At 46.3% G+C, this 24,760-nt stretch overlaps 1 protein-coding gene across 4 annotated transcripts in view; it reads right to left on the reverse strand.

Annotated features, from left to right (window-relative positions):
* The window catches only part of ERG (ETS transcription factor ERG), a 240,559-nt gene extending 217,491 nt beyond the window's left edge, over window positions 1-23,068 (reverse strand). For 2 of the 4 annotated variants that reach the window (XM_032355047.1, XM_032355001.1), the window contains exon 1: window positions 21,899-22,260. The gene's annotated coding sequence lies outside the window, so the exon portion shown is untranslated. Of the gene's footprint in view, window positions 1-8,024; window positions 8,511-21,898; window positions 22,261-22,936 lie in introns of those variants that run through there. The other 2 variants (XM_032355008.1, XM_032355017.1) reach the window with 2 other exon arrangements.
* Between the last annotated feature and the right edge of the window lie 1,692 nt (window positions 23,069-24,760).

Here is a 24,760-nt window from a genome sequence, read left to right on the forward strand (position 1 = left end):
CAGTCAAAGGAAGCATTGAGCCCAGATCACAAAACGTAATGGTCCCAGATTTCTCAGGGACTATTCTGGTCATGGCTTTCCAAGAAGAACACAGATAGGAAAAAAAAAAAAGTGTCCCTGAAAAATAAAATCAATATATGACTGTTCAAAAAACATATTGTATAAAATGAGGTTTAAAAAAATCAGTTGTACTTTGTCTGCAAAGAGAGGTGTGGAAGGAAATATGCATTTGGAATCCATGAAGGCTGATCAAATGTTCATTCATTCATTTCAGTTTTGAAATTATTGGATAAATATTCATTGAAAGATTTCTAGGAACCCAGCCCTGTGGTAGGTGTTCATCATACCAGTCAAGAGCAAAAACAGATGCCTTCCTGGGTTTAACGTAGGACGTAAAAGTAGACACAATGACAGACGCCCTCTGAGTCCGTCGAAGGAAGCTCCTGCCGACAAAGGGGATGAGACCAAGATGGAAAGAACCATTTAGGGACGGGGTGATCCCCCCCCCGGGACTATGTGGGGAGACAATACAAGCATTAAGAATGCCGAGGAGAAGCTTCTACACTAGGGTCTAAGGATCTCATGTAGACAACAATCTACCTCTCCAGCCAGACACACCATGAGGTCCAGCTTTCAAACACAGTGATTGGGGAGAACGCCTGTGTACACAGAGTGATGTGGGGATCAAATCACAGAGATCAAATTCACTACTGAGCAAAGATCTAAAATGATACAGACCTAGGGGAAATCTGCAACACTTGTACCAAAAATAATCAGATCCCTTTGCTTCAATGCATACCGATGTGCCATTATTAGAATCTCAATTTTGATTACAATCCCACAACATTTCACCTAGAGGCTGTATCCTTCCCTCTGATATGTCATTTCAATTATGACAAACATCACAAAGATAAGAGCTGAAGACAACTGGAAGCAACCAAGATACCCTTCAACAGGGGAAGGGATAGGCAAGCTGCAGGCATCCATGCTACGGAATATTATTTGGCCGTGAAAAGAAGGGAGCTCTCCAACCGCAGAGAGATACGCAGGAACCTTAATGCCTAGTACTAAGTGAAAGAAGCCGTGTGGGAAGGCTGCCTGCTGTGCGATCCCAGCTCTGTGACATTCTGGAAAAGGCAAAACCATGGGGATAGTAACAAGGCTGGTGTTGGCTGTGGGCTTGGGGGAAGGAAGGGAGGGACGAGCCAGTGTGGCGCAGAGGATTTTTAGGGCAGTGAAACTGCCCAGTAGGGTACTGCCCTGACGTATCTATGGCATTACACATTTGTCGCGACCCACAGAACAGACAACACAGAGTGCGCTCTAACATAAGCTATGGATTCGAATTGATAATAATGTATTGATATTGGTTCGTCAATTATAAAAAATGCACCACACTTTAAAGAAAGAAAAAAATAAGTAAAAATTTAAAAATTAAAAAAAAAAGAACCTATGTTGAGCTAGCAAAAAAATAGAGTAAATATATGGATAAATAAATAGTAAAAAATTACATATATGAAAAAAAAAATCATGAGGAAACTTCACAGGCCTGTCTTCCCTTACGGGGGAAAAAAGAAAGTTCTCATTTCCCAAGTTCAGAAACCGTTGCAAAAGCATTGAACGTGATATTTGCAAAGCATAATTATTGAGCTTAAAATACAATGTGACGACCAACCACTTTGCAGTAATCTTTCCCTGTTTAAGTAATGTTGACCGCAAAGTGATAGCTGAGTGGCACATGTTTGGGGTCACGTGAGAGCAATTCCCTCAGACTATGACCATGTGTGTGCAAATGGGTCGACCCGCGCGTGACTCAGGTTGGAATGAGAAACAGGGTAGGAGCTATTGGGAGAGAGTCTCCCCCTGTGCCAATGACAGGTCCTGAAATATTGGACTTTGGCAGGTGACTATTTTCTCAGACAAGAAATGGACAGACTAGGTCGGCTGGTTTTCACACTGGTCTCCAATGGGAGTGGGTGTCTGGGAACAATGGGGTTAGTGGGATAGGACAAGGCAAGAGTGCACGGGCTTCCAGCAAAAGAGTTTGACTCCACTGGGAAGGGGTATTTATTGGCTTTTACAATCAATTCTGGTTGAATAAATTCTCCTTGAGCTAAATAATTCTTTTTATTTATTTATTTTTTTTTTAAGGAGACATCTGGTTCCCTTCCCCTGAAGGTATTTGCTCAAGCCAAGGAATGAAGCACCTGTGAGTGAGAAGCAGATGAAATTGGAAATATACAAACCTGAGGGAAACTTCCTTTCATTTTCGAGGGGATCATCAAGGGAGGAACGTACTTTGGCTCCCGTAAGCCCATCCAATATCTGATCTCCCACCTTGGCCACAGCTGCCGTGGCGTAAGATGTCATGCAGAGTTCCTCTCCAGGTCCAACCGCCTCAAGGGGGAAAGTATCCCATCCAGATGACGGGGGCCCCGTGTTTGGAACGATGGGTGGTCACTGTCTGGGTACTCTCCCTACTTAGAAGGAAGCAAGTGTGTATTCATGATACTAATCAGATAATAAGACAAAGGATCCGAAAGGGAAGAGAAAAATACCCATGATGGTTTACAGACAGGAATCATGGACTTTTAAGTCATAAAAGCCCTAAATGAGCCACGGAGGGAAAGATGCTGTGGAAAGCTGCACAACGGGAGGCACATCTGTGACCCGGGCGAAGCTCGTCCTACCAGTGATGGTCTATTCTAAGGAGGATCTAAATGAAGACTGTTCTGCTCAACCACCAGCTTCTGTTGGCTGGTCAGCATAAAAACCATCTCCAATTCTTTATCTTCCTGGACTTTACAGTGAATGAAGACCCAGGACAACAGTGTACCTGGAAGCAACCAGGTCGCCCGAGCTCGCCAGCCCAGCTCCCCCAAGGGTCCTACTCTTCCCTTCCCTCTGCAGCCCTGACAGATGGCCCCGTGTGTCCCCCAGCCTGGAGAGGAGATGCCAACCCCGCAGAAGGCAGTCTTCTTGACAAGTACCTAGAAAAACATAGACAACACTCAAGCGCCAGTTGTGAAATCTGGGAAAAGACAAAATGTAATGGCAGCACATCACGTGGTCCCCTCTCCCATTTATACAGTTACAGTAACGTTCAAAGTGAACATTAATCTGACTGACATGTTTGCTTAACTACTCTGGAAGGATGCAGGACGGAGGATCGAGGGAGGGGAGGGAATTCAAGTCCATCGCCCTTTGTAGAAAATGGATAATATCCTAATTATAATACTATTAGATATTATAATAAACCCAGGACTTAGAAATATGGAGGTAAATGACAGAAGAAGGTAGAGGGCAGAGAATGAGCATTGTTTTCCTGATAAGCCTAGAAATGTTACTTAACTTTTTTTTTTAAGATTTTTATTTATTTATTTGATAGACAGAGAGAGATCACAAGTAGGCAGAGAGGCAGGCAGAGAGAGAGGGGGAAGCAGGCTCCCTGCCGAGCAGAGAGCCCGATGTGGGGCTCGATCCCAGGACCCTGAGATCACGACCCGAGCCGAAGGCAGAGGCTTAAACCACTGAACCACCCAGGCGCCCCTGTTACTTAACTTTATGCATCTGTTATTATTTTGAAAAAAACAATAGCAATTAAAGTAAAAAGTTATCAAAGGCACAGAGGACCTCCAGAGTGAAGAAACCTGACACCTGGCGCCGGTGGTGTGGGAGATCTCTGCAGAACGGTTAAGAGCCCAGAGAGGCATAAAGCTTGGCCCTGTAGCACGGTCCCTTGCTCCTGGCCAGGGCTGTGGAGTCTGCTCTGTGGTCTGACCAAAACTCCATGGGGAGAAACCAGCCCCAAATACATTCTTCTTCATGATTTTCTTCTTCATGGTCATTTGTTTATTTAGGTCATGTCACAATACCAAAAAAACTCAGCAAAAGCCAAACAGCTCTGTGTGCTTATTTGGTACTGCACAAATCTCGTCCCCAAGTCCACGTGCAAGTTCCTTTCATCCTTCGCTTTCCAGAAGCCTTAGAGCTTAAAGTGTGAATTTGTTGAAAAGAAAACGCTTCTGAACGACAGGTTGGCAGTGTATAGCAAAAGACGAAGATTCAAACTCTGACCACACATGTCCACTTCCAAGAATGTATCCTGCTCTTCAGAAAACTGTGCAGTGTGGTTTGCAACCATGATTTCCAGCCCTAAAGACAGGTGAGAATACCGACCTCTAGGCCTCACCCCCAAGAGAGTCTGATTTAATTGGTCTGTGATGGGGCAGGGGCATCTGTGTTTTCCAGTCAAGACAGAGGACTCTGGGATTATAATAACAAAAATGGAAATTAGGGTAAATACTCAACGGAGAAGACTGGTTAAATCCATCCCAATATAGGACCCTACAGTGGAATCCTGAACAGTCTTAAAATAACGTGGCAGAAAGAAGATATTTCATTAAACCTATTTATTGACATGGACAGATATTTACAACATGTTATCAAGTGGAAAAAAAAACAGGTTATATAAACTTCCTATGTGATATGATCTACTCCTGGAAAAAGAGTATATATAAAAGAATCACCATTATTCTAGAAGTAAATGCACCATTGTCAGTAGCCATAATGTCTGAGTGTGGAAAGATTTAAATATTTTCATTTATGTGTATGTTCTAATATTTTCACAACGAACAAAGTATTACAGATACCACCCTCTCAAGTTCCAAAATGCCCAGACATACCTCCTGAAAGCTTTAAACATTTTAGTACACTGTTCCTATAGATTTTAGCTCACACCCACCCTCCTGCGACCAATAAACCCACACACATGTCCCTAGCCTTTACCCAGGGTGCTCTACTGCCTGCCAAGTCTCCAGCGGAGGGGTGGGGGGGCCCATGGGGGAGAAGAGTCCACAGGTTTCATCTTTCCTTCGCAGGTAACCACATTCGGCTGCCTCAGACCCAAAATATCCTTGTAATTTTGTTGCACACACAGGCCTTCTAAATTCACCTTTTCAAAAATAAATAAATTAAATTAAATTAAATTAAATTAAATTAATTCACCTTTCCAAGTCGGAGGGTCAAAAAGGCAGCACCTAGATTTGGGATTGGGAGGAAGTCCCAAACACAGGCCCAATCCCTCCCTTTCTACCCACAGAACCATTCAGCATCCCTGGTGGAAGATGCTGGAGCCCTGGAGAGAGAGGGGTGGGAAGGAAGAACACGTTGTAAGAGCCTTCTGGAACAGACAGGCGGTTTCCTAAGAAGGTTGCAGCATGAGGTAGGGGCTGAGTTTCAGACCACTGGCAGGGGAAAGAGTCTCGTGTTCTCAGCAACGTAGCACAGTCCTGTTGCTTTCCTCCTTCTGAACACCTGATGCCCTCTCTCTCCCCAAAGCCCCTCTTGGATTCCTTGCGTCAAAGCCGTCCACTAAAAAGAACCAAGCTGCAGCATTTCAAGTAGTCATCTAGAGCAGTTTTTGAAACTTAAGATAAAAACCATCAGGGAATTCCAACCAAACCCCAAACACGTGAGAAAAAGGCCTGATTTGAGCAGTCTGCTCCCTGGGTCCAGCCCCTCGCCAACCTGGTAGCGATCAAGCAGAACGCTGGCCCAAGCAGGAAATCTAAAATTAGGTTTTACTACCTATAATGGAAGACTTATGGGATGGTTTAATTAGCAGTCTCAGGACTAAAACCCCAAGCGGAGGAACAAAAACATCTTTCTAGACATACGCAGTGAGCCCCCACGCCCTCCCCGAACCTCACCCTCAGACAGGGAAAAGGCAGGTGCACAGGGGGCAGAGTGAGGACCCACTTCTTTCCTCTCCTAAGCTTGACACAGGCCGCAGCCACCAGCACAGGAGCCCCTGGTCCTTTTATTTAAGAGGCAAGTGGAGGTCTTGACGCCCCACTAAGAAACTAGGTGTTCTGAAGAACGAAAGGACCCATTCAATCCAGTCCTCTCCTGAATTATCCCACACCACAAGAACAAAACTCAAAAGGTTTAACGAAGGTTCTACTCAGTCACAATGTATCAGTGAGTGTTGCCACATTTGGGGTGGCCAGATGCTTTGAAGACTCCCCCAGGACCATTCTTGGTCAACATAAAGAATCATTAAACTGGGTGTTGGACTAAATTCCATGTGTTCAGAGAGTTTTCAAGCAAATCTGAGAAAAGAACAAAGGGCAGGAGCCTGTGGGGGCTGGCGATGGGGCCAGGGTAACAAACCTCATCCCTTTGAGGGGGGGACCCACAGCTGAGTGCCTGCAGAAAACACTCCAGCTAGGGGTTTGGAAGGGGAGGGGGGTCGCTGGGAAGTGGTGTGACCACACGCCGTCCCTTTCTGTGTCCCCCATGGCGCCCCTCAACAAATGTTAGTGGGCTTGAACATTTCCCCCCAAGTGTCTCCAGCCATACTCTCCCCTTTCTGGGTGGCATCCCTGAATCCAGCATGGAGTCAGATAGGCCAGCCTGAACCAGGGCCAAGCCAGAAAGAGAAAGAAAAATCAGGGACTGCGGTTGGCTTCTTTGCCAGGGAAAAATATGGCTCCTGTTAGTAGGGTCTCTTTCTCTCCTCAAGTCAACGTGACAATATTCCTACGGAGGAGAAGTGTCCCTTTAAAAGAAACTTCCATTTATTACAGCGCAGAACAAAATGGGGAGACATCTTTGCTTTCAAAAATCTTTTTTTTCTTTTTTTAAATTTAAATTCAATTAGCCAACATGTATCATTAGTGTTTGATGTAATGTTCAATGATTCGTTAGTCTTATTTTCTTAAATCTTATTTTCTTAAAGATTCTTTAAGAAAGATTTCTTAAAGAAATCTTATTTTCTTAAAGATTTCGACTTTCCAGGATAAAAACACTTTTCAGAAGTCCCACTTATCTTGTGAGGGCTGGTATTTAGGTGTGGTTTCTTAGTATCCTGGAGCCTTCCCATACACAGACAGTAGGTGCCTCAGTCTCTGGAAATCCTTATAAGGAGATCAGCATAGAGCAGTCTTTTTCTACCTGAGTAGTCAGCAGGAGAGTAAAATTCAGTACAACCCAGGTCCTCCTCAGACTTCTGTGCATGCGGTTTAGGAAGAGACAGTTTAAAGTTCTCTCTAGGCTCTGGTCACACGGTTGTTCACAATACAGAATTATTGTGTATATGTATTATAATATCATGTTATATATATATACACACAACCTATGTAATATTATCTATATGTATATGCAATATTAATTACATTAACATTATACATATATATACATTATACACGTAATAATATACATAATTAATATGTAATATTATCTTACATCTATATGTAAGAGCTCACATCTAATTAAAAGATTGAGGGAAGGAAAATGCCACACAGGAATCATACTGAATAAAACAGAGCCAAACAAGGGAATGAGTCTGAGATGACTTAGGAAATGAAACTTTAGGATATTTTCTCTTTCTGGATACAGAGGTGAATGGGCTTGGTGTCCTCACTGACCCCGGTTCAGTAGGATCATCAACATTTTCTAAGCTGCGGGGCCGTTTCGGAGTCAAAAGTCCCAGTGACTAAGTTGGAAGATATTCCCCAGGGGGAGCACAGTCAAGTCAGTGTGAGCTACAGCTGTGGAAGGTGGGAGAGATAGTTGACAATGTAGACACGTGTCACGTAAGTAAGGGTGCAGGCGCATGCTGGCATATCATCTAACATGACTTTATTACCAAAAAAAGAAAACAAAACCACCCAGGTACCGATTTTACTACTATGGCATCCCCTGTGTGTGGAGTCATAGTGTGAAGAGGTATTTTGTGTGATTTTGAAGGGCAGGCATTCATCAACTTCCAAATCTGGGCTCCACGTGACCATGACATAGCCATCAGTCATCCTGCCGCTCATGGTCAAAACTCTGACTGTGGGTCACCGCTGATTCAAACTCACGTCTGTCTCTAGGACATTAAAAAGAGCCCACTTGGAAAGAAGAACAGGGGAAAGTTTCAGGAAAGCAAGCTGTCCTAACTAGTTGGTTGCTTGCTTGGACTTAAACACCTCTTAAAACACAGACAACAAAGACAGAAAGAATCCACGCCAACGTACCTTTCGCATTCCAAATCCCGGGCACAGACAGTGCCAGGGGTGGGGCGGAGGGAGCCTCGGGGTCCTGTGGGGCAGTGGGGAGATGCTCGCATTACCCCTGGGATCTCCTGCCTGGACAGAAGCAAGCTTCCCCGTGATGTTCCAGAAGGAAGCGTACCAGCAGAAAATGCTGTTAACTCTTCCTCTGCCACGAGCTGGAGGTAAGCCTAAGTAAGCCACTTCATCCGTGTGCCTGCCTTCTTTCCCAGTCACATCTCTCAGCGGGCCCTTCTAGAAGATCAGGGACGGTGCGCTCCCCAGGAGAGCAAGAGGGTTACTTGTGGGGCTGCTCCTGGGCAGAAGAGACTCAAATGCAGCGCTAGAATCTTCCGGAGCTGTGCTGGTTTCACAACACACATTTCTCTCCCTTCCTAAGAATCTGGCTTTTCCCTCATGTACTTTTTTCCTATTTTCGGGATGGCTGGGTCGCTTCTGGTAACTCTGCTTGCGCGCCTCTGTCAGCCCCGGGCGTGGGCGGGCCCTTCCGACTCTGGTCTGCCTCACGGGACACTCACCCTCCGTCTCTGAGTCAGTTGCCTTTTCATGGAAATACTATTCAATGATCATTTTCATAAAAATTTGTGCTGGCGTAGTTTTGTTTCTCTTGACACCGGCCCAAGTGTTTTTCTCTGCTGATTGATTTTGGGTTTCAACTCAGCGTGTCTTTTTTGGTTGTTTATTTTTTAATATATTTCCATTTTTACTGAAGGGGGAACTTGAGCGTCAATGTGATCCAGCTGCACCAGATCGGCAACACGACCCGCATTTATACGGCCGTCCAAGGGGGCAGGAAAGGGCCGTCTGCAGAAGCCAGAGGGCTGCTCCCGCCCAGATGCAGAAGGAAAGGCCGGCTTGCCAGGGGCTACCCCGGGAGTGGCCCTGGCTGCTTGTTTGGGAAGCGTGGGTGGGTGTTTCAGCAGTCCCTCTGATCTCACCCACCCCAAGTCTGAGAAGAATCCTACCACCTTTCCGCGTGCAGCAAGAGCGTGTGGTCCTGGCAGGTTTAATGGAGCCCTTCGAGCAATACAAAGGGAGGGTCAACTGTCTTTCGCTTTATCCTTGTTTTCAGGCCACGCTCTGGGGCAGATGCCCTCTCTTCTCCTTTCCTTTCTTTTCCTTTTTTTTTTTTTTTTAAGATTTTATTTATTTATTTGACACAGAGAGAGACAGAGACAGTGAAAGAGGGAACACAAGCAGGGGGAGCAGGAGAGGGAGAAGCAGGCTCCCTGCCTTCCAGCCCAGCAGGCAGCCTGCCAGGCCTGATGCGGGGCTCCATCCCTGTGTGCTGCAATCCTGACTTGAGCCGAAGGCAGACCCTGGACCCACGGAGCCACCCAGGCGCCCCGCCCTTTGTTTTCTTTTCTTTTCTTTTTTTAATTTATTATTTTTAATAAACATATAATGTATTTTTATCCCCAGGGGTACAGGTCTGTGAATCACCAGGTTTACACACTTCACAGCACTCACCATAGCACACACCCTCCCCAATGTCCATATCCCCACCCCCCCTCCCGTCCCCGTCCCCACCACCCCCCTACCCCCCCACCCCCCCACCCCCCCGCAACCCTCAGTCTGTTTTTTGGGATTGAGTCTTTTATGGTTTGTCTCCCTCCCAATCCCATCTTCTTTCATTTTTTCTTTTCCTACCCCCAGTACCCCCCCCATTGCATCTCCACTTTTGTTTTCTTAAACAGAAGCTTTTTTAAAGCTAAGCCCGGGCACTGTGTATTCTCAAGGAGGCTAAAATCAGTCCTCGGAGGATGAGGAAAAGTCTTCACTCTTTTCTTGCAGAAAGTACAGATTATACCTGAAGGCAGGTATACATCTACACGTATAACGTAAAATTCCAAAGCACATACACAGAGCGTCTGGGATGGTAGATTCGTGTGTGGGAGAAAGGAGGATTAGGGGGAAAATGTCTGAAAAGTCTCCGTCTGCAGCGGACTGGTCAGGAAAAGAAGTTGAAAACACCAGCGTAAGCCTATGGGTACCTGCATCACAAGACATCGTTTCTTCTCCCACGGGGTTTAGCGCCAAAGCCTCAGTGACAAGTAAATGCTGTCCACACTGAGTCCCGTCTGCTCAGGATGTCCCCATCACTACTCCTGCAAGGGCAATGCTATCCCTGACGTGCTCGTTTACCAAGAGCTCCCACACACATCGCGTCTTGCTTTAGAATCCAGTGGGTGTCGAGCACAAGAAACAAAACCAAAGAGAAACCGAAAAATGAAAAAGCGCAGAAATAAAGAGCTAATGATCTGAGACAAATGAAGCCGATGCGGGTCCTTACTCAAAAACCTCATCCTAGTTTTTACGTATGTACCAACTGAAGATTTCTCAGGACATCTTTTCATTCCGTATTAAGTATCCACGGCAGCAGTTTTTGCCTTGCCTCAGTCTGTTACGAATCTTGCTTATTCCGAAAGAGAAGCATGCATTTAACGTTCTCAAATACATGATATGCAATTCTTATTCACTTGCTTGGAGCAAAGACTAAAAACTAGTGTTCGGGCTTGCTTCCCTTGCCAGTGCAAACATAACGAATTCTGATTCTCATTTCCACTACTTCTTTAATCTAGAGTGGACCAGAATTCATTCCCCACGTCTCAGGACATAGCCTGTATTTCCAACAGGGCCAGCCATGATGCTGCGGCACGTCCCCCCGACCTGAACTGGCCAGGATCTTGCTGAACAAAGAGATGGAGTCGTTGTACTCCTCGTCTCTGAAGTTACGTGCATCAGCATCGCCCGCTATAGAAATAACACAGCGGCAAGCTCAAAGTGTAATTTGTGGAACACAGACAGTAAGTGGGGTGTGTTTTCTGTCCTAAAAATCCCAGACAAGGGCGGACTTAAGAATAATTTTCAAAAAATCAGGAAGTCTGCGAAAATCCCCCCATTGTCTTATAAAGACTGTGCGCTGCTCATCAAATCTCCTAAGTCCTCGGGGTTCCTCCCCACCAAAGAGGTCCCCGGACCTGCCTCCTAACGGCCAAAGCCAAAGAACGCAGGCACCTGCCTCTAGCAAATCCACTCCGATTCCCTCTCATTCCCAGACACAAATTTCCATGAAAACCAGACAGAGGACAGAAAGCGCAGCAGGGTTTTCCAAAATTGCTTCAGATCTGCAGCCTGATTTCATTAGACTCGCCGACTTGTTTCTTTGAGCCCCTGTGCGTGCCCACGGCAGGTGAAATGTCGCTGGCACTCTCGTCTACACCGACACAGTTCACAGGCTTAAGGAAACCCACCCCACATGGAGAGATAGATAGGAGACTGTGGTGCTGAGGGGGACAGAGGGCCGCCCAGGGGGCCGCAGGAAGAGAGAGGCACTCAGTGGTACCCCGAACCCTTGACAAGGTAGCTCTATGAGGTGCTACTTGTCAAGTTGCTGAACCCTCCCCCATCCCCCCAGAGCAGAAGAAAGCTGTTCGGCCCAGAGGAAAAATTCTACAGTTGTCCTTATTAACCCAAGTCTAACTAAAGATCGCAGCTTCCAGGAGCACACGTTGGCCATTTCACACCTGCAAACACCCAACCTGGGAAGCCGGTGGGGAAAGCATTTGGGACAGGGGTAGCAAACCTGCTGGCTTTCTGTCCCCTCCGACACATGACAGTCCTGCCTTCAGCACATTGTCTCCAAGGTCCTCCCAGATGAAGCGGCAAGGACCCAGTGCAGAAGTGACTGAACACAAGCCTTCCCTTGCGAACCACCCGGCCAGCCTCAAGTTCTGGTTGCCAGCAGTGACACGGACTTTCCTCCAAGACTCCAAGCACACGTGGCTTACATCAACGTGGTCTCGCACCCACGCTCTGTAGAGCCCCCTAGCCTCGTACATTCTCATATTTACACATGTTCACGGCGCGGAACCCCAGGCGAATTACTGAAGAAGATTTAATGGGCTTCAGACTTCTCAAATAGAATTTGGACCTTAAATTAAACGCGTACTCCCGCAGGAAACCGGGAGGCAGAACGCAGCCCACGGCATCGGGTGCACAGGCAGTGGCCCCAGAATAGAACTTCAGTTTACCTCTGGAAGGAACTCACATGGTGGCCCAGGCTCTGTGGTGAACAGAACAGGATTTGACTGCAAAACTGCTTTTGTGGGGTGCCTGGGTGGCTCAGTGGGTTAATCAGGTCATGATCTCTGGGTCCTGGAATTGAGCCCTGCATTGGGCTCTCTGCTCAGCAGGGAGCCTGCTTCCCCCTCTCTCTCTCTCTGCCTGCTTCTCTGCCTACTTGTGATCTCTGTCTGTCAAATAAATAAATAAAATCTTTTAAAAAGACTGCTTTTGTTACCCACATTTGAAAACAGGGGAGACAACTGCACGCAAGATATTTACGTATTTACATATTTATATTCCTATATTTATAAAGGTATTCTTGCTTTTGGGGTTGTCCCTCCATGGCCTTCCTGGGAAGCATTCCAGCCACCAGAGATGGGCCACAGGATAGACGGGAACACACAGCCCTGTTCGTTAGTTCTGAGGTTCTGGGTTTTTGGTTTTGTTTTTGTTTTAAATAAATCCCAGTATCCTTTGTCTCTTGTGTTCGGCTGCCAATAACTGTATAAATGAGGTGTTAAATTTGATATAGGGATTTAGAGGGGAGAAAAGCCACATGCATTTTACTTAACACACTTTTGGGGTTTTTTTGTATGTTTCCTTACAGTAAGCATTGCCCACTGGGAACAACCCAGCAGAACAAGGACAGGGAAATTCCCTTATCACGCACTGGTGGTAATGAGAGCAAACCATTTATAAGGGAACACAGACGAGGAGTTTGCGGCAGACCAGGCACAAGCGCTGAAAACAAATTTCTTATTCAGGGAAATGTGAATGAGTAAGAACCTACAGTGAGTTTTTTTTTTTTTTACTTTGCATAAAAATTAAATCTGAACTCTAAAGCATGCATATGGTAAAGAGCTAAGTTATTCAAAGACACATCACACATAGCACGTTGATAATACCAAGTAGCATATGAACGACACGACTGACTTTATAAGAATTTGCCATAAACTTGCGTGTTACCTAAAGAGGGACAGGCCTTCTTAGGAGATGCTGTGTGAACATGGGCTCTTGAAAGTTAACCCTACGGCGGTCCACTTCACAGATGTTCTTTCTTTTGGAAGGATAACAGCACCTCAAGAATGCTATTCTGCTGAGCGCCTGGGCGGCTCCGTCATTAGGCGTCGGCCTTCAGCTCAGGTCATGATCCCAGGGCCCAGGGATCGAGCCCCGCACCTCACCACATTGGGGGAGGGGGGGTCTCTGCTCAGCCGGAAGCCTGCTTCTCCCTCACCCACTCTCCCTGCTTATGTTCTCTCTCTGGCTGTGTCTCAGCCAAACAAATAAATAAAAACATAAAAGAAGAAGAAGAAGAAGAAGAAGACTATTCTTCCGAATGAAAAATTGCATTATTCTCAAGAAACTGTCCATATGCCAGGCAAGAAATATGTCATCATCCTGGAGTTATCTTTAAACAGGGAACATGCGAGTAAGATTTTTACTCATGAAGTTGTCAGAGCGTGATTCCAATAAAAGCAGCACTATGCGTTACCAGACATGCGAAGCTTCTGCCTGAAAGTATTTATTTTGCTCTTTAAAAGTATGTAGTGAGTCAACAGGAAATTATATATACGTCTTCCCTCCAATTAGAAAACTGCAAATTTAGTACTAAATATGTCATGCTAGCCTCCCATTTTTTTATTGCTATCTTATCTGGCTCCACAGTGATACTCTGGATGAGATCCAAAGGAGACACCAAGTCACAACATTCTACTCCTGTGATCCAGTTATAGGATGGGTTTCATGATTATGTTAAATATGAACGCCTAGCCGAAGATTCTGAACCTGCCCTGCATCATAATACAGCAGTCACCAGCCACATGTGACCGTTGAACCCTTGAAATACGGTGGGTCCAGACTGAGATGTGTTGTGAGTCCAAACGCCACACTGGAATTGGAAGATTTAACGTAAAACATAATAATACAAAAAGCCTCGCCAATAGTTACAGGCATTCCATTGAAATGATACCGTGTTGGACATGTTGTATTACGTGAAATCGATTATTAAAATTAATTTAACTGGTTTTTCTTTCTAATGTAGCCACTGGAAAATTTAAAAACTGGCTACTGATAATTTCACTACGGCTACTGGAAAACGTAAGACTAACCAGGAGACGCGCACTCTTTTCTCCATCCAGCGCTGCTGTCTCGACCTCCCACTTGCCTCTGCCTCTCTGCCACCTGCTCCCTTCTTGTCACTTCCAGGAGGCGGCCCCCTGCTCTGACCGACGGAATTTGGGACAGCAGAGCCCCTGCCTGGGTTCCGAACTCCATTCTGCGAGTTCTTACCAGCTGCGTAACTCCGGCCTCCGCACTCCCAAACCTCACTCTGCTCTTCTGGAAAACGGGGGCAATAAGGGCCCCTCCTTCCAAGAGCCGTGCTGAGGCTGAGGGTGAGGGTGACCGGGACAACACACGCCCCTGGCCGGCACCATCGGGTGTGGACACCGTCGGTTACAATCTTCCAAACACCACACTCTCCCTTCCCTGTTGCCAGATCATTTCATTCGCTACATTTTGACTTCACACTTGGGATACTAAAGTAAGTGTCTACACTGGTGCTCCCAAAACCGGGAGGGCTGGGTAGTTCTTGTGCTACATGACCCAGACACTCCCAATGCTCCATGCTCCAAGCACCTACTAGCACCTCCACCTGCCCCCCCACACACACCGCCTAGATGGCACTGCACAGCTCCAATGCCTCGTCCTTCCGGAAGCATCTCCGACCTCTCTGATCTTCCTGTGGTGTGGTTTAGATCATTCTTTGCACGATTTTTGTAAGATGGGCTATTTTATTCATACTCTACCCTGTTTAAAAAAAAAAAAAGATTTAAAGTGATCTACAAGGATATATGCAATATAACAAGGCTTTTAAGAATTCAGAAGTCGATGCACAATAAATACTATAGGTAGAGCCAAAGAGAAACAAGGGTCAGAGCGGAGACAGCAGGTGAGAACGCAGGCGTCCGGCAGGCAGGCGGTGGGGGCCACGCGCTGAAGCTGGGCCATCCCGCCAAAGGCTCACCCGCGCACTCCTGATGCGGAGACTAAAAATGAAGTTCTCCTCTCAGTCCCTACGAGGTCAGGGTCTGGGTCGTGGGATAAGAAGCTCACCTTTCTTCTCTTGTCTTGTATGGTCTTTGCCATCACCCCCAAATAGCACGTCAGAGCCCTTGACACAGAAACCTCACAGGGGCCACTCCCTCCGTCACAGAGGGGGCCGTAGCTCGCCGTCACACCAGCCTGGTCTGAGCAGGTGACACTAGAGCCACTTTTGTTAGCATATGAAGTCACCACTCTCTAGATCCCGTGGCACGTGGCTTCCCCCCTCTCTAAACCCCGTGGCACATGGCTTCACTCCCTTCTTATTCCCTTTCTGTATTTCATCTTCCTCAAGGTGTAACCTGAGGCTTCCCCACTGTGCCCTCCCTGCGAGGCGTCTTGAGTAGAAGATCAGTCTAAGAGGCAGGGTGCCATTCCCGGATACCGTCTGCACGCTCTAGTCTCTCTCCCTGCACTTGCCTTTCCGTGACCCTGAATGCCCCTCTTCCGCTGGAGTCCTGAGCCTTCACAGCCTGGATTAGATCTGACCACAGACCAGGGTCTGCCCATCGGCATTCCCAGCATTCCTGGGCGTGCTTCTTCTCTTGCATCAACTTCCACCTGCAGACATTGACCCCAAGACACTGTTTTCCAAGTGAATATGTATTAGCTACGTGGAGTGGAAAGGGCTAGAGTTTTGTTTCCACATTGTCAATACGATCAGTTGATAAAAAGACAGGACGACTGGATGGCTCAGTCAGCTAAGCAACTGCCTCCAGCTCAGGTCATAATCCCAGGATTCTGGGATCAAGTCCTGCATCGGGGTCCCTGCTCTGTGGAGAGCCTGCTGCTCCCCCTGCTTGTGCTCTCTCTCTCTACCTCTCTCTCCTACCCGCTCTCTGAAAAATAAATAAAATCTTAAAAAAAAAAAAAGAAGAATTCAAGTGGATCACTAATTCTGGGAGTCAGACAAGTAGATAGGTAAGCTCCATGCTGTAATTTTCAGGCTTTCCCGCATATTTACAGCTGCTCTTCCAATCTCCAGACATATCCAGTGCCTTCGTAGTCTCAGATCAACCCATGTTCCCCAAGTCTCTCTGTGGCCAGTGCTCTCATGCAATAGGTGATCCAGAAGTTTTGACTGGGCAATGTGTCCCCAGGTTGCTTAAAATTAATAAAGAAAATTTAACATGATTGGATGCTTCATTTTTGCAAAAAAAAAAAAATTTTGAAGCTAATTATTTATAAAGGTGTTGATAATATACATAGGAATGTATCCCTTTCTCTGCCTCCTGATAGCTCACTGTGGGGTTACATACTTATGGGATGATTTTAATTTTTTTTATTTTAAAGATTTATGTATCTATTTGAGAGAGAGAAAGCTCACACGAGTTGGGGGTGCAGAGAAGAGGGAGAAAGAATCTCAAGAAGACTCCCCACTGAGCACAGAGCCTGACATGGGGCTCGATCCCTTGACCCTGAGATCATGACCCAAGCCGAAACCAAGAGTTGGATGCTGAGCCAACTGGGACACCCAGACGCCCCTGGGTTGATTTTATCGACTTACCTCTGGTTTTACAATTTTAGTATGGAGTAACTGGGAGAAACTGTACTTGTGAGGCACTCTGTTTAACCACCTGTGTTTAGAAGTCTTAGAAAACTGCAAAAACAAATCAAATTTTGTCATGAGCTACGAGGGTAAGCCACCTTAGAACCGACAGTTTTGGCGAGGAGAGCCTCTCGATTTGAAACTTGAAGCAACACTCGATCACCTCCTCCACTGCCCTCACAGTAGGGCCTTTTGGGAGGTTTCAGAACTTGGAGTAAATATTGGTAATATGCTGACTTAACATGCCTTCTCCAGAAAAGACCCACGATATTCCCTGGTATCTGATCTTCATTGTCATTATTTCTATTTTAGAACTCTGTAGTGAAGTACATTTTACCGCCAGGGCCAAAGAGACTAGAAAGTACTTTTCGATACTGAAGAGGCAAATTTTCCTCCACTTTTGCTTATTCTGTCATCTTGCCGCTGAATCTTGCACTGCGAAAAGAGCAAGCCTTGCACAAGACAAGTTTAAATTTTGTGCAATTAGAGACCCAGATTTGTAAATCTGGCAGCAGGCACACATCAGCTTTGCGAGGTTGGATATAATTTTAATGAGAAAGCATTCGAAGCATGAGATCTTCTTAGAATGTTCCCGAGCTAGCAGTCAGCTTCTTTTCTCCATGTTTTTCTCTCACTTCCTCATAAAAGAAACTTCAGCTTTCTAATACATTTCATTTAAAAGTTTTATGTTGACATGGTAAGTGTCAGTGGCTTGTGTTTCCAAACATTTCGTTTTACCAGCACGTACTTATGTTACTAATTCCGCTCAGCTTAGGTCTATGTAAGCCCATGCAAGGATCCCGAAGTTCACCTTGTCCCCTCCTGGGGTCCAAAGTTTTGCCTTCCCAGACAGCACCATAGGGGTCCCCGCCCCCTCCCACCACGAAGACATCTCCCATTCTCCTCTCAGACGCCCGAGAGCCTCATTCATTCCGGCCTCAAGCAGAATTCCCAGCACCAGGGAACATAGAAGAGGCAACAGCACTTTCTCCATGGTCAAGTCCAGTGAATTTATTCTGTTAAGGCAATGGGTCATAAACAGATATGGTAAGACCTTGGGTTTCTCCTATTGTTCCAAAGAGACAGGATCGGATGACCATCTTCATTCAGACAGCAAGGTGAACACCACCAGCGAACCCATGCTCCACCAAGCAGTTTATGGCTACACCCAACATGGTTACAAACACTTCCCTGCCTGGAACACTCCAATTCAGTATTTCTTTTCCTTTGCAACTTTCACTAAGTTACTAAGCCCCAAGAATCCATAACCTACACTTCTGCTCCATCACAGAGAAAATGAATCTCTCTACCAGGAGTGGGGAATCACTTAACAGAAATATGGCAATGACAGTACATCACTGAACAGGCCTTCCCTCCCTTGCTGCCCTGCACCCACACTGAGAAGCAAACACACGTCTTCACTTTTAATTTAAGATTTGGGAGCTTTTACCAATCCCTTAATTAAGTGAAAATTAGAGTTTCCTGCTATTAAAAAATGTCACCACACACGAGCCTGTTTTCTTTCCTATTCATTGCAGAGATGCTTTTCTCCCCCTTCCAGTGGGAATGATTACGGAAATAATGTTATTCCTAAAAGGAATCCCATATGAGACACCAGTGTGTATGAAGATCTCATTCTCACTACAACAATCCAAAATCAAAAGGAAGGAGCCACAGATCTCGTTTTTAAAAACGTTTAGACATGCTAGCGATTTGTCCTAGATCAGATCTGACATTCAGTTCTTTGAGTATAATTAAAAAAAAAACTGCTATATTTTAATTCAAATAGCTTATTTTACACACTTCAAGGATATTTCAAGCTTCACATGCATAGAAAAAAAGTCACATAACTAAACTGACTTTGCACATACTTTTGAACATACACGAACTCAAGGTAACTGAACCCCTTACTTTCATTGTCAAATTACTATTTCTCATACACAATCAGGGTCTTCGAGATTATGACATGTCACTATAAAAATAGAAGAACTTAAAAGTTAGTTTAAATCTAAAACTTAGACCATTCTTAGACACACCCTTTAATTTCTTGGTGTCGTCTACATTTTACTTACACTTAAATTTAGCAAAGTAATTTTAGATCGCCTGCCTTCACTACCTTCTCTAGATTTGCAATGTTACAAACATGAAACATTGAATCCTCTCTCCTTTAAGTACCAAAATGTTACAAATAAAAGGTAAAATTAAAAGAGAAATTCCTCCCTGGCTCTTCTGAAACACTGGTTCAGAGGCTAGTCCAATCATCGGAAACTCCTGTTGTTTATCTACAGACCAGCTTTGAATCAATTCACGTGAGGTGTATATTGACAACGCAAAAGACATAACTAATTAACTGACTGCTAATAAGCCACCTGGAAGTGCAAAGAAGCACCAGGGAGAAGGCCATCGTGAGCACCAAGAATACGGAGGGATGGCTGGTAGACCTTGTGTGTAAACGATCACCAATTACGGCAGTGCCGCTAAGTCCGCCCAGCCCTCCAGCTCACACTGCTGTAACCAGCTCTCCAAATTGCCTGAAATTGTGTCCAAAATACTTGAATACTCCTATTGCGTCAGCTTGTTTTTCTTACCAATGCCTCTCCAGAGTTTTTAATATTGTTTCAAATTCAAGGTGTAGATCATAAATAAAAGCTGTATCTCGAAGGATTATATTCCCCAGCGCCTCCCCCCCCACACTCCCACCCAACCCCACTCATCCCCCTGCAAAGTCGAGGAATCCTTACATGCAAAAGGGAAAGAAAACAGAGCCCCTTTCCTACTCCCCTCCTCATTGGAAAAGCTTGCCTGGCAAACAAAGGGTGATGAAGTCAGGAGATGACCTCTTTGTCTCTTTACCTGCATTTAGAGAGATCAACTCCCACCCTAAATGGAGAAGCATCAAAAGGCTGGGATTTTGCTCGTGGTGACTTAAGTTACCTTGACCGCATCTTGCTTCCCAGGCTCTATGAGTCTCATTAGACACATGCAGGTGTCTCTATGTCAACACCTCCTGAATGGAGTTCTATGAAATAGCACGCAGCACTGACATTTATTCAACCTGACAATGTCTCCCCACCACCATGTATCATATGACGGAGGCTGACCTTCTATCCTTTTCCACCAGCGAGTAGGAAAAGCATTAAGAAATGATGGCGCCTCTGTGTTGGGAAGAAATAAATTCCCCTTTTATTATTTCATGTTCTTGTTGTGTAAGCATAACTAATCAGAAAAAAAAATCAGAGCTAATAATAATTTTAGAGAAGAAAATGGAAAGTTTTCTAGTATTTATTTACCTATAACATGACACATGATCTATTCCACACATGCACAGTATACATACAATATTTTTGAACAGCACCTAAGTTAAAAATCATTTTTTTATTTTTTTCGGAGATGCTTAACTTCTTACCTATATATCTGACATTCCACTGGGGTCTTAGCCCTCACCACAAATAAAACACCTGATTTTATAAGATAGAAATTCAAAAGATTTTTCTTTAGCGCCAAAAGAAAACATAGGGGGGGTCGTTTTATACACAGGTACAAACATAACCCCATAGTCCATTCAAATGGTAAATTCTGATTTTCAAAATGTTAGCTAAAGGAGGAATCTCAGATTAAATCCCCAAGCACTTATCAGGAAATAACAGACACATGTAAAATAATGTATCACAATTCTGTCCTGAAATCTTAAAAAATAAAATGAAGTAATGACAAAGTGTTAGGAAAGGAGAGAAACTGTAATTTTAAGTGGTGCTGGAATTACATATTCTTCAACATATAAATCAAAAGCTATGATGCCCATTCGCCCGTTTAGTGTAATTTCCAGAAGTCATTGACTTGAATGGAAGCTAGAATTACCAAACCGCAAATAGCATGGGTGATGAAGGTAGCACTCATAAAACCTTTCTTTAGAATTATAAAACTTTACATATTAGCCACAAGTTTGCATAGCTCATCCCGTTTCCACTAGATTTGTAATTTCAGTGGTATGATTAGCTCATTCATAATTTAACACCCAGTGAAGTAATTTTCTGGTTAGATTTTACATAACTTCTGTTGCCTGGTCTTCCCACTGATGAAGGAGCTGACCCAAGCTGATGCCCGCAGAGCAAGGGTTAACTCCAGGAATGTGACAGTTCTCTGGTGATAAGGTGATGGGGAGCTGAGGTCGGTCAAGGGCTCTAAACTACTTGGAGAGAACTGAAAATACTCAAAAGTGGTTCCGATGATAAATAAAGTCTATGTTATGTCACCCAGGGAAAAATACAGAGCTTTTTATACTCACATTGAAAGTTTTTTGAACTACAGAAACTACAGAAACACGGCAGGGTGAAATCTGTGGCCCATATGAATATGGTCTTTTGAAGGGTAAACGAAATTATCCTTGTATCAACGAAGAGTTGTATTAAGTCCACATCTGCATTAAAATTGTATATCCATTTTATTAGGCAGTCCGGTCTGCTATTAATAGCAGTATGTAAGTTTATGCTTAAAAATACTAAAAATAACTCCCCACAGTCCCTTTTGCAAAACACCTATCAATATATAATAGTGGCAAATGGATGACGTATTTTAGATACCAAGGCTAGCTGGTTAAAAAAAAGAATTACAGGTTACATTTTTAAACATGCCGAGCACGCCAGTTAAGGTGGCAAACTGTAAGCACGGAAACCTAACAGCTGCGCTCCGAGGTGTCAGAACGTGAAAACACCGAGTCAGAGGGGGGTGCAGGAAGACACAGAGCCCGGGCTTCCCGGCCGCCGTCGGAGCGGGAGTCCACGCATGCAAGCACGACCCTGGGTGACAGCCCCGTCCGCACCTGGTCCCTGCATTCAGCCAAGAGCGGTCTCTAACGCCCCATCTGCTCCCAGTCGAGACAAGAACGAGTAGGCTTCGGCTCGGTACCCAGATGAGCCCCCGCCGGTTTCGGGGTGCCTGCTCCTCTCCATCCGGCCCCGACCCCGCGCGCCCTCCGGGTCCCCGGCAGCAGCGAGCCTTCCTTCCCGGCGTCGCACACCCCACCTGTCCCCGCGCCGTCGGAAGGGCCGGCCACCCCGCCGCGTCCTCGCGGCCGCCTGAGCGGGAGCCGGGCAGAGCGCGGGGCCGCGGGACTTACCGGAGGCGAGCGCCGCCGTCGGGGAGGGCGTGTCCCGCACGTGCGTGTCCGCGCGTGTCCGCGCCCGCGTGTGCCCGAGCGCGTGCCTGGCGGTGCGCGCCGAGCCGGGCCGCACTGACTCCCGGGGCGCCGACGGGCTCAGCCCATGGTGTGGGCGCCGGCCTCGGGGAGGCTCCGGCTCCCGCCAATCGCCGAGCAGGGAGGCCGCCCCGACGCGCGACCCGCGATCCGGGGGGTGCGCGCCGGGGGCGGGGCGCGGGGGCGCGAGTGTCCGAGTGCGCGTGGGTGTGCGCGCGTGGGTGTGCGCGGGCGGGGAGCCCGGCGGCGCGGGCAGGTCCTGCGCTGCCGGGTTTAGGACGGAGCCGGCGGCTGGCGGGGGGAGGGGGAGGAGGACGAGGACGAGGAGGAGGAGCAGCTGCTCCCGCGGAGCCTGGGACGACGTGCGCGCCGAGCCCGGCCCCGCAGGAGAGGAACCCGGGACGCGCCTCCAGGAGGGGACTCGAGAGGACGGGGGCGCGGTGCGGGGAGAGCCGCGGACGTGTCTGCGCCTCGAAACTCGGGGTCGCTTTTGGTGAGCAGCAGCATTTTCCCCCAGCCTCAGCCACGACAGACATGAGAATGATAAAAGAACGGGTTGCTGCCGTAGAAGTTTAAAATAACCACTGACTGCCTTGGATGCTCGGCACCGCGAAGACGTCGCCCTCAGACTGATGACGGAGAGACGCGGGGCCAAGGTTCCGCCGACTTCGGGGGACCCGGAGTCGCTGCGTGCGCGCCCCGGGAGCCAGAGCCGAGCGCGGGGACCTGCCGGCGGCCGCGCGGCGCGGGACGGTGCGGGGACGCCTGGGCGCGAGCCACCCCGGCCTGACGCGCGGACGCGGTGACAGCAGCCCCCGTGAGAACCGTGTCCGCAAAATACAGCTTCCAAGAGGGGGAGCCGCGAGGTTCTGCTCCTCGGCCTCGGCCTCGGGGGCACTGTGCTGGGACCCCCCAGATGTTCTAGTTTATCAGCGAACCTGACATCAAAATCGCGCTTACCTGAGGGCTGCCGCTCCTCACTCACGCAGGTCCCACGGGGGCTGTCGCGACCGTCCCTGCGTGATCGCTACGAACCCATCCCAGAGCGTCCTCTCGCTCCCTCGCCCCTTTCCGACCGACCGAGTGAAAACTACTCATGTCCCTCCCTCGCCAAACTTTAACAGCCAAGAATTTCAGCAAACAGCCAGAAAGAAAGCGAAGTCCCCCCCACCCCAAGGGAAGGGAGGGAATAAGCACTCCTTTAATTTGAAAAATAATAATTAAAACTCCCTCAACTTTTAAGGCCGGGCAACATAATCTATTAATTGGTCGCTATTAACATGCCGTTTTATTGACCATAGCACACAGAAGTCTGATTGTGAAGGAGGAGTGTTTTCAATGAAAGTAGAGTTATTTTAGCTGCAGACGTGTTTACATTTCTGTGGTTTAGTCTATAACTTTCTCTTTTTCTTGCTGCAGAATTCTGCTCCATGAAGCAAAGCCCTTAGCTCCCAGACATTCCAAAAAGTCTGCCAAAATAATAGAAAAAAGAGAGAGAAGAAAAAACACACAGAGACCCCCAAGTCTGGGTCAGGCTCAGGGTTGTAAGTGGGCATCATGAGTATGCCCCCTCCCCACACACTTTCCAGTTGAAAAAAAAAAAAAAAAGCCTTCAGGGCTCCATTTCCTGTTTGCTGGAGGAAAAAAATGGGTCTAAGCAGCTGAGTTTTAAAACTGCCTTCTCCAGGACCTATAGATTCTGAGAGGATCTTTAACCCTAAAGATGCCAAAACGGACTCATTAATTTGACAATCTGCCGTTACAGACTCTCCAAGGAAGTGTTTCTTTTTTAAATGGGTAACTTTCATGAAACTATAAATCTGTTTTTAGGAAATTTCCTGAACAAACACACACATCATGGTAGATGAGATACAGGACACCTCTCCTTAGGGGGCCAAGAGAAGATACCAATAAAAATAAACAGTGAAAACAGAATAAGCTTCTGACAAGAATGCATCATTTTCTTAAAGACCTATACAAAGAATGGAATGCATGTTAAAAGGTGCACATTTAGAGGGTCGGGTCAATTTGTATCATCTGTGCTAGAACTGTCCTTTGCAAAATCGATAGATTCTTTTCCATTGCTCATTGCTACCATAGTAGTCACAATACTGCAGTTTATTTGGTCTTAAATAATGTCCTACCTGCCTCTCTCCTTAACTGTCAATTGTTTATTTTGGTTCCTTTTCTCTCTAGCTATTCTCCAAAAATTCCAGATCCAAGAAACCTCACTGAATTTTGAAATCTTCCTCTTAGCCACAGTTTTCAAAACTCACCACAGGGGACCCCTCACAGTAAAGAGAGTGCTTTAAAGTAAATAGATTCTCAACCTGTTCAATGAGATCAGCAGTCCACTGGGCAATGACTCTGCTTTATAAACTATGATACGCTAGCGAAGTTTCTCAGTCACGTCACTGGCACTAGATACTATGCTACAGAACAGTGCTGGAAATAGTGCTATGTGTGCTAACGGACAAGAGAACATATTTAAAGAATAAAGAACCGCTCTTAATAGTAGAAAGAACATGACCTCAATAATCCAAGTTACCACTGTTGAAACTGAAATCATGGGTTCAGAAAAACCACAATATTTGAAACAAGGTCACGTCCAGTTCTCCTGTACTACTCTTCTTCCGTTCCCCAAAAGACACCACGCACAGAGAGAGAGAGAAAATTTATTAAAAGGCAAGAAGGACATTCTTAGCATACTCAAAAAATTGAGGTCATTCACTTGGAAAAATCTCAGAACCCCAGAATCCCAGAGTTCTGCGTTGACCTTAGGAC

Source organism: Mustela erminea, chromosome 1 (assembly GCF_009829155.1).
Source record: "Mustela erminea isolate mMusErm1 chromosome 1, mMusErm1.Pri, whole genome shotgun sequence".
NCBI lineage: Eukaryota > Metazoa > Chordata > Mammalia > Carnivora > Mustelidae > Mustela > Mustela erminea.